Source organism: Helianthus annuus, chromosome 5 (assembly GCF_002127325.2).
Source record: "Helianthus annuus cultivar XRQ/B chromosome 5, HanXRQr2.0-SUNRISE, whole genome shotgun sequence".
NCBI lineage: Eukaryota > Viridiplantae > Streptophyta > Magnoliopsida > Asterales > Asteraceae > Helianthus > Helianthus annuus.
The window spans coordinates 116,966,394-116,978,033 of record NC_035437.2 but is presented as its reverse complement, the minus strand read 5'-3'; the positions used below and the strand labels follow the sequence as shown (position 1 = coordinate 116,978,033).

The 11,640-nt window shown below is 38.0% G+C and overlaps 1 pseudogene; it reads right to left on the bottom strand.

Moving 5' to 3' along the window:
- Positions 1 to 1,295: 1,295 nt before the first annotated feature.
- Positions 1,296 to 11,046, bottom strand: LOC110941105 (annotated as a pseudogene).
- Between the last annotated feature and the right edge of the window lie 594 nt (positions 11,047 to 11,640).

Here is an 11,640-nt window from a genome sequence, read left to right as displayed (position 1 = left end):
GCCGACCCCCCGAACTTTTCGCTCAGTATTGGAGAGTATGTAGTTTTCGTATAGAAATTATTGGGTATATACGTTTTCGACCCCCCGGTTTTATATAAATTTTTAGGTCCGGTGACTTCCACCCGCCCGGTCGGAAATCTCAAACTTCGCTACTGCTTTGCAGTCAACCTATACTAAAAGATGACTCATTTTAACCCGTCCATCTTGCCACCTCTAGTTTTCGGCAACCGTTCAGTTTGATCCAAACCAAACAACAAAACTGACTCACGTTGAAATCATGTATAAAAATTATATCTAATACAAACTGAAATATAATTTATATTTCAACCTGATGAAAACTATAAAAGACCTACAAAGATAATTTATATTTCAACCTGATACAAAACTATAAAAAGACCTACAAAACTCTAGCTAATATTATTTTTATGTATTGATAATTAAGTAGAGTAAAAAGCTCAAATACTCCTCTCCCCGGTGTATAATACGCCAGGTCAAATCTGGACATTTTAAAACAAATAATTATTCTCTTTTGTTTAACCGTTTTGACCCATTACTCAAAACCACTTGATACACAACCAATACCAAGACGTCACATAAAAACATTATATATGTGAAAGGAACATAAACGTGTAGCTTAGTTAACGATAAATTGATTACATAGCTCCGTATGAGGAAACTAATAAGAATGCCTTACCTTCGTCCGTAGTACAGATGAATCTTGATTCCTCTTACCGACCTGTTGACTTCCAGAAGTCTACTCGATTTAAATCCACGACAATTATAATATCACCAAACCACAAAATCATACACATTAATACACTCGTATATTTCACGTAAAAAATAATATACAACTCGTATATCCTCGCAATGGCTGTGTAATTTATGTAGAAAAAGAACATAGTTAAATTCTATCATAAATCGAATTTTGATTCCTATAGTATCTACAACTTCACACTCTGCAGTTCATACTTATCATGGTTTGATGCTATTTGTGTTCTACGTACTTTCCTTCAAAAGTTTCTCAAATATCTTCAAAACTTTTTATAGCCACAAGAAATTGTCAAATCAACATATAACTGGACCTCGAACAATGAGTTCAGTTCATTCGAGAAACGAATGAGATCATCGTTTAGAACATGTAATGGCAATGACTAAGAAAAACACTCCAATAAAGTGACATACTAATTAATAATCAGGGTGAAATAAGAATTGAGCTACTGTATTTCATCCACAAAAGGATGAACCAAAGTGAATTAACAATGTACGCAAAATTCATCAACGATAAAGAAGAGATACCAACCTAGAGTTTGTAAAATCTCTGAAAGAGTTGAATCCTGCTACAGTAATTGAACCCAACATTTAAACCCTAAGGCAATGCAATGCAACATCTTACACATCATAATCAATGCGCAAAAACTGTATCGTTTGTCTCGGTGGTCTATCAGGAATCGAACCAGGTTTGAACTTACAAGCCTCATGCCTTACAAGTTCAGGTGGAACCGGACTATTGCTCTGTGTAAGCATCTGCTTAAGATCATAGAAAACATCTGTATCATGTAAAGTCAAGAACGTAGTATCGGTACTTGTCTTCCCTGCACGCCTTGTACGTCCTATCATAGTTTATAACATGAGCCACATCATAGTTTATAACATGAGCCACATCTGGTATATCAATCCCACGCCCCGCAACATCAGTAGCAACCAAAACATTAAACCTTTTCGTCCTAAAACCTTCAAGACTGATTTCTCTCTGTTCCTGTGACTTGCCATCGTGTAAAGTTGTCACCCGGTAACTTGCTTTTTCCAATGTTTTCGACATAAAATCAGCAGACTTTTTAGTGTTTATGAACACAATCGCGGTCTTGTCTACCAAATCATCCAACAGCTTCTGTAACCTAGGCATTTGTTCAGATTCTTTAACCATGATAACGTGTTGCGTAATGAGATCAGTCGCTTTTCTCGCAGTTCCGATAGTCACAACAACAGGGTTTCTCAAGTACTTTCTAGCTAGCCTCTCAACAGCTAGAGGCATAGTTGCACTAAACATATAAGTTGTTCTATATATCCTCTTCTCGTCAAGCTCCTCATCTTCATTTTCGGGTTTAAAGTTGCTCGACGGCATCGCATCAAGAACACCCACAACTTGTGGTTCAAAACCCATATCAATGATACGATCCGCTTCATCAAGAACAACATAGTTACACTGGTTTAAAACCGCATAACGTCTTTCTAAACAATCGATCAGACGTCCAGGCGTCGCAATAACAACCTCACACCCTTGTCTAATCTTAAATCCCTGCTCTTCAATCGACTGCCCACCAACAATCGAAACAACTTTGATACCCAAATAATGCGCAAATTTAACCGTTTCTTCCTCAATCTGCTGTGCAAGTTCTCTAGTAGGTGCCATAACAACCGAATAAGGCCCCTCCGCCTCATTTTCCTAGATAATTCAAGGAAGTCTAGTTATGTAAGTCAACATAGGAAGTACAAAAGCAGCCGTTTTACTTGACCCCGTTTCCGCAACACCAATCACATCTCGCTGTTGGAGACCAAGCGGGATCGCAGCTATTTGAATTGGCGATGGCGTCTTGTAGCCTGCTCTATCCACCACTTTCAAAAGTTCCGAGCTCAATTTACTCTCGGCCCAACTCCTCATTGGCCTAGGAATTCTCCAACCCAAACAACAAACAATTACAACAAACCAAATAAAAAACAGTAAAAACAAATTAAAGAAGGTACCTCAAGAACCATGACTGATGATTGCAGTGAATCGTAAGAACGATTAAAGAGCCAGATATTCCAAATGCAGACAAAAACAATTAAAAGCGTAAAGTTACAAATCTGAAACACAAATCATGTTTTTTTAAAAGCCTAAAAGTTGAACAAATGAATGAACGATTCTTTTAAAACCCTAAAGCATACCTTGGATGATCAAACATGAGTGGAAGAAGATGAAATGAAGCATAATAACGTTTACAGATTTATGGAAAGAATGATTTCCTCACAAATCACCTTGGATTAACGAATTAACCTGATCAATCACACAACATATACTTAGCGAGATGAACAAATTAACCTGATGGACCATCTTGTGCTTCAGATGAACAACATTCACAGGTCTCTGTGTTCTTTGCAAATTAACGATCGTTTGGACACAATATGCCCTACACGAAAACAAAAACCCTAATTTTAGTAGAGGAACAAATCGGAACACATCATTACGAAAACCATATGAGCGACATTTGTAAAATGCGCAACACCACCACACCGGATTACACATGGAAAAGTTAAAGCGAAAGGTACAAAGCAAATCGCAGAGCTATGTTACTAATTTATATAATATAAATAATAATCATTGGACCATTTTAATAGAAGTCACCATTTGCAACTATTTTCATTTGAAATATAAATGCTATGATCCAAAGGGTTATAAGAAAGCAGAAACCACTGTATCAAGCCCTTGCCTTCCCAAGTGATTTTTTACCCGTCGACGGTAAAAATAGTGCAACCCGAATCTTACATTGTACCCATGTGCCCGTTCGTAGTTGTCCATCAGCAACCATACAAAATACAAAATAGCCATGAACATCCGCTCCATTGCTGTCATTTCAACAAAAAAAAAAACTCAACCTTCTTTTCACTTTAAGGGTCAAATTGACTACTTATCATGTACAAATTGACACTATAATGGTTGAAACTTAGTGGCAAACGTTTTATACGGTAGTCTTGTACTACATAGTTTTAAAAAATAATTAAAAAATAACCAGTTTGAAACTTCCATTATAAAGCAATTTAGAAAAATGATGTGTTTATAAAAGCATATGCAATTTAAACAGTTTGGCAAGTTCACAGTTTAATGTGAAGTTTCGTATACAACTAATGTGATCTTGACAATGAAACAGGATAGTTTTATTCGGTCGAAACAGACTTACCAAGTAGCTTTATGGGACAATTCATCAATCTGCAAGCTAGCTTGTGCTCATACGACCCATTTTCGTTAAAGTGTACCCTATAAAAAGATGAATGAACCGTCTCTTGTACCAGCAGTTGCTGCAGACTACTAAAAGAGTAAATGATAAAAGAAACTATAGATCATAATAAGAGTAAATGGAAACATAAAAGAGTCTTGAAGATATACTACTAAAAGAGTAGATGATAAAAGAAATTATAGATCATAATAAGAGTAAATGGAAACATAAAAGATTTATAAAATTAATTAGCTTCATAGGTGACCTAAATAAAATAAAATAAGACTACTAAGAGCTACCATCATAGCCCAGAGGTAGATACAATACTGATAACCCAGGGGTAGATACAATACTGATATGACATGCCAACTTCCAAAAAAAGGGTTATCGATGAATGTGGCGATATCTACACATGAACATGGCTATTAGAACACGGTTCATAATAGTCCATTAAGCTTATTAGAATTGCTTACAGAATACCACTCACGATGACGTTTGGCAGCCCATCCAGCAGATGCTTCAAACTACGAAGGACTGATCCGCTGGAAGGAATTAACACAACCCGTCTCCTCATTGTATCCCATTCCCCTTTGCATTCCTTTTTCTTATGCATAAACAGGTGGCAAAGCGACCCGTTTCTCATGGTAAGTGTCTACAATCCAAGATCACCCACAAACATGATGATTAAGGATCTTATGTTAAGTTTTGAAACAAAATCAATAAATCGTCTGTTGTACTAATGCTTCAATTCTCATCAATCTTAACAAATAGTGATGAAAAATATAAAATGATATGCATCAAGAAACATATATCTGTACTTTCATTTGGAGCCGCTTTAGATATTCAAGGGCTTCATCCAACATTAAAGCCTTATTAATATATGCTTTCAGTTATTCAATAATTCTACTCCACCCCTATAAACAAATATTTGCAGGCCTATATTTTTCATCAAACACAGTAGCAGTTTATTAAAAATCATAACAAAATACAAACTTTCTCATACATATTATGAACCTTTGCTGTTATTATCCTCTTGGAGGAACGTGGTGGGTTTGAACTTTTGGCTGTTTTGATGCCCTTGAGCCATTTTTGGTTCCTGCATATCAAAAGTAGGTAGAACTGAGAAATACACAGACAAAAAAAACCCTAATATTGGTTAAAAGAGTTTAATTGTTCCTTTGGGACTTTCAAACACGTAAACCTATAGAAAATTGCAAAAATCATATAAAGAAGATGAGGGTTAAAAGAGTTTAATTGTTCATCAAAGGGGAAAATGCTTCAAACAAAATTAATTATCAATTTATATTGTTTATGATCCATAAAATGCTTCAAACAAAAAGACAGGAGTACCGTTCTCATTATATATGTAGATCTTGAGGAAGATGACATAAGTACAGATGGGTAGATGTTGAAGATTGATCATAATTGATCATAACCTGTTTCAATCATAGATCAAACAACAGTAACATCAATAGAAAGTTTAATCACAAAATTTAAAACCCTAATTGGGTATCATTTAGGGGATTTAGAGGATGCTACTGGCTGCGATTACACCATACGAACAAAAAAAGGCCATCAATTTTAGGGTTTGAAACCAATGGGACAATGATCTACGTCCAAAAAATATCTTCAGATTTCAAGACCGAGAAAACAAAAGTGGAAGATCGTCTTAGTTTTAGGGTTTCTGAGATGAAAAAAAACGATTGAAAGGAAATGGGATTATAATTATCGAAACTACGTTTTGATTGAAAGTATAGATGAGAGAAAGGAGCTGTCTGATTAAGAGATGCAATGATGAGTTAGAAGGCGTAGGGAAAGATTGAGAGGAAGATTCAAGTACCACAAAACCACCGCCGCCGCGACTCATCCACCATCAACATTAGACCACCACTGCCGCCGCTAGACACAACCACTGCCTGGTTTCGCTACCTCTCTGTCATGGTTGATATTTCAATTATGGTTTTGATAGGTATGAGAAACTCCAATTTTAATTGAATATGACTGTCAATTAGGGTTTTAATAGGTAACGAAGAAACTGAAAGGAGTTTAATTGGAGAGAGAGAGAGTGAGAGCACGAGCGCGTGTGAATGTAAGAAAGATAAAAGTAATTAGAAGACTTTGGCGCTCAAAGGGAATTAGGAGATGGTTCTAGAGTGACACGTGGCAAGTAATGGTTTAAGCAAATGCCAAGTGGCACCAAAGTGTTTTGTTTTAATATAGATAATAGATTCTTACAAAATTTTTCTTCTCATTTGAACCCTCCACATACTTTATATATATATATATATATATATATATATATATGTTTAAATTTATATTCACAAAAATAACACATAGGTTATTTCATATTAACTTCCTAACTTTAATGTTTAAGTTTAGGTATTAAAATAACACTTAAATGGCTTAAACCAGTGGCTCTGATACCATTATATTCATAGAAATAACACATAGGTTTTTTATATTAACATCCTAACTTTAATGTTTAAGTTTAGGTATTAAAATAACACCTAAATGGCTTAAACCAGTGGCTTTGATACCACCTTCTGTCACAACCCCCGACCTCACCCTGGGCGGGAGCCGTGAGCAGATAACAGCAGTGGTACCGGTGTTTATTTAACTCGTAGCAGAAATTTCTTCAGGACCGTAGTTGGGAAAATTTCAGAGTTGTAGAACACCAAAGTTTAATATTAAACAACTGGGATAAAACCCATATTACAAACAAAGGTTTTTATAGGGATAAACCCTATTTTGACAAAACATAATTTCTTTTCTTTATTCAGGTAACATAGCCACTTTATTTAAGCCTTCAGTACTTCATAGCATGCTTCTTTTACTTTCATAGTAAGTTACCTGAAACGCGTTTAAAAATATTTCATCAGCGAAAAATACTGGTGAGTTCATTCATTTGAATAAAAAAACACAGTGTTATAATTTACAGCATTAAGAATTTTTACATTTGTTTATATCTTTCAATTAATCAAATCAGTATTTGTCACTCGGTGGCAGATCTTGTGACTATGGTCATATAGCTCATTCGCTAACTCTTTGTCCAATAGTGAAGTTTATCAAGTAGTGTATACAAAACCCCACATACCGGCAGTAATTTCATAATACAAAGACTTAATCACTGTAAATATAACTGAAAGACATTTAGGGTTTTGAAAGCATTTGATAAAAAAATGACTCACTTTGTAGATTTAGGGTTTATTACTATATCCTCCTGGTATTAAGCCTGGATTCCTAACAAACACACAATGCAACACGTATTAGTATATCAACCCACTTCAAACTTTAACGAGAATCATGAGATCAAAACCCCAACGTAGTTAACAAAGTATAGCCTTATTCAGGCAGCACTTTGACATCCGTTGATGGGTTCCGGATCGATCAGACAAGGTATCGTACCAGTGATCAGGGTTAAAACACCGAATACGTAGCAGAGTTTAGGGTTACAGGGCATCGGGTATAATAGCAGACAGTATAGAGCGAGAGAGATAGTAAGAAATTGAGCAGTTCAGCATGCAGAAATCTCGTTCAATTTATAGCCGTAGAACTACCACGTCGTGTCACGCGACCAACTTGGTCCCTCACCATCGCGTAGCACGACTAGGTTAGTTAGGGCCTAGGTGGCATGAGTCAATACTATAGTCCTGGACGTAGCTGCCACGTGTGCTCTGTCGTACCATGAGGTGTCGCATTACATGACCAATCCTCCTAAAAATCGTCGCGTAGTGCTATGAGGTCAAAGCCTAGGTTACCTCGTTTCTTGTGCTGGTTCCCGTTGTACTAGTTTAGAGTCTCGATTATGATTCATAATCTCGTTTTCAAGGGTTGTTACAGAATGCAAGTTGGTCGTTTAATTATGTATGTTTAGGTTATGTATAAAGTCATCAAGTACTAATGATGTGAATGTATGTAATGACTAGAGGTTACACAGAATCACATATCATCATCATGGAATGTAGGCGGTTGAAAATCGAGTCATAACCCAGATTGTACGGGAGTGTCTGGTCTTGTAGTTAGTAAAGTGTCATGTTTTATTTCTTAAAATAAGAACGAAGAATGAAAATCTTGTTAAAGAGTCATTTTAAACGGATTTTCAAGTATATTAGAATGTTTATAACGAAAGAAATTTTAAGGTTCGTATTTTCCGTTGCGTCTTTTTGGTTAAAACGTGTTAGGGTCTTACGTGATGAGAAGTTATATCTTTCCATCACACAATGATACCGCTAGAACAAGCCCTTTTATAAACGTGACAATTATGTTTTCATATTTAATCTTAAGACTACTCAAAACCAGGTTAAAAAAGTTACTTGAAGTTAAAACTATTAAAACCCGTTAAAATGTGACTAAAATGTAGTTAATGTTTAAATGGTAAGTACTAAGAAATTTATTAGTTCTTACCTTGTATTTATTCTATATAGCTACAAGTTTTGAACGACTTATATGGTATATTATACTTTTGTAAGGTTGTGGGGTGTGGCGATGGTGGTTTAGGTCTTGGATTGCTACATGAAACATGATTCGCGTGGTACACTACTCCCCTCTCAAATTCATGAGTGGTGAGCATGGATATAATTGGTGAGTATGCTCACTGCTCCTTAATTAATTGCGGGAATTTGATTGGTGATGGAGGATGGTGGATAATGATAGGATCATGGTCCATACCATATAGGGTGGTAGATGAGAATGATGGATGAGGGGTGAAGTGATGTGGCACCTATGTGGAGGATGGTGATGACATTATGAACATCACTATCCACACCTCATAGCCTAAGGATGAAGTTTTATTATGCACTTAGACCACCCGTAATGGGGGGTTTTAGGGCGTTTTGTCCCTAAAAACGCCCCCAAACGCCCTATAGACCGCCCTTGGGCGTTGTTTTGCAAAAATAAAAAAACCCACAACGTTCTTTTAAAAACGCTCTCACTAGCATACTGTTCAAAATCAGACCTTTGCAAAACAGTCAAAACATTTAATATTTTTTTTATTTTATTCAACTTTTAACCTATATAAATACCCACTTTTCACCCCTTTTTCTAATAAACTTTCTCCACTTTTCACTCGCATTCTCTACTTTCACCTCTTTTTTTATTAACTTTCTCTACTCTTTCTTTTCTTTATTAAATCATGAATCCCTTCCGACCCCCATTCGGTGTGTCGTCAAGACCCGGTAACCCCAATACATCACATATCGGCAGAACACCACGCAACCGCAACCGAACTTCAACCTTCAAGACATGGATCCAAATGTATTTGCGTACACGCAACTACTAGCCATGGGCGGTTCGCTACCGTTCTTTCTAAAAGTTTATGAATCTGAATGAATTGTATTGATTTACAAAACCCCATTATATAGGGATGATACAATCGAATAATAAGGAAACGATATATACAAAAATATATACAATTCAATCTATTCCTAAAATATTATTTCTAGAATATGCATCGACTAAGACTTCCCCGCAGTTTGAAATTGGTATGGACCAATGCTCAAACTAGACCGAAACGACTGGAACAACTGCTTGGAGAGTCCCTTTGTGAAGATATCAGCATATTGTAAGGCAGACGGAACATGTAGAACTCGAATGTGACCGATGCGAACCTTTTTCCCGTACAAAGTGAATATCAATCTCTACATATTTGGTACGTTGATGCTGCACTGGATTATCAGAGAGATACACAGCTGAAACATTATCACAATAGACGATAGAGGCCCGGCGTAAAGGGGTATGAAGCTCAAGTAATAAATTACGTAACCAAGTTGCTTCGGCAACTGCATTTGTAACCCCGCGATACTCAGCTTCAGCACTTGAACGCGAAACAGTGGGTTGCCGTTTTGAGGAGCATGACAGTAAATTATCCCCCAAAAAAACACAATAACCACTCGTAGATCGTCTAGAATCCGGACAACCCCCCCAATCAGCATCTGAGTAGGCAACCAATTCATGAGACTGAGATCGAATAATGCGAATCCCATAGTCAAGAGTACCCTGCACATACCATATGATTCGCTTCATGAAGGCAAAATGGGGCTCGCGCGGATCATGCATAAACAAACAAACCTGCTGGACCGCATAGGAGATATCTGGACGAGTAACAGTTAGGTACTGTAAAGCTCCCGCTAGGCTACGATATAGTGTCGGATCTGAAACAGGCGGTCCATCAGACGCGCTAAGTTTAGAGGAGAGATCCACAGGTGTAGTGCAGGGTTTACAAGCCGACATGTTTGCACGAGCAAGAATCTCTTTGGCATACTGTTGTTGCGAGGGGAACAGGCCTGCTGAAAACTGATCAACTTTAATGCCAAGAAAATGATGAAGTCGTCCTAAATCAGTCATGGCAAATTCTCTCGAGAGTGCACTGATGATATCATGAAGTAATGTGTCGTTAGAAGCGGTCAACACAATGTCATCGACATAAAGTAGTAAATAAGCAACATTAGTTGAATCCGCTTAAAAATAAACAAAATTGATCACAAGTACTGCTGATAAACCCCTGGGATTTGATGAAAGTGGCAAAGCGGGTATACCAAGCCCTCGGAGCCTGTTTAAGACCATACAACAACTTTTTAAGTCGACATGCAAACTGAGGGCACCATTTGTCAACAAAACCCGGAGGTTGATGCATGTAAACCGTCTCATTAAGATACCCGTGTAGAAAAGCATTTTTAACATCAAGTTGATGGATCGGCTAAGACCTGGTGACTACCAAAGATAAAACAGTCCTGATAGTAGCCGGTTTAACCACTGGACTAAAAGTGTCTGCACAATCAATTCCCACTGTCTGTGAGTTCCTGTTGACTACCAAACTGGCTTTATAGCGTTCCAGAGACCCGTCAGACCGGAATTTATGACGGAAAAGCCACATGCAGCGTATGACAGGGCGGTCCGTGGGTTGTGGAACTAACTCCCATGTATCATTATCCTGTAGAGCAGAAAATTCGATTTTCATAGCACTTAACCAATTAGTGTCAGCAAAGGCCTTGGCATAGGTCTTGGGAATAGGGGAGAGGGTGGTGGGAGTAAAGTGAATGGACGTGGTAGAAGAATGGGCTTTCGAACGGGTTGTCATAGGGTAATGATTTGTTGCAGGTGGGGCCGAGGGGTGATGGGCCGAAGGCGGGGCTGTGGCAGTGGGAGGTGGGATCGTGGCATTGGATGTCGTGGGTGGGGGGACAATAGAGTGGGGGGTAGATGATGAAGGATGTACGATGGCAGGTGGTCTCGGGCGTCGGCTATAGGTAATAGGAAAAGGAGTGATAGTGGAAGGGTGAGGAGGTGCAGGTGGTTGAGTGGGTGCTGGAATAAAGGAAAAACCAGGAGGAGGTGAATCGTCTAAAAAATTATAGGTAGTGGGTGTTTGTGGCAAGGTGTAGGGAAAGGTCGATTCATCGAAGGTTACATGTCGAGAGATATGAACTTTACCGGTGGTTGGGTCGAAGCACCGGTAGCCCCGGAAATCCGGAGGATACCCGAGAAAAATACAACGAATCGCACGAGGGTGAAGCTTGTGTGGTGAAGTAGCGGAGGTGTTTGGGTAGCAAGCACACCCGAATACGCGTAAATGATCGTAGTCGGGTGCCTAAGGTAGAGGGCAAACATGGGTGTATAAAAGTTTAAGCGTTTAGTGGGTAAGATGTTATGTAAGTAGGAGGCAGTGTGTAGG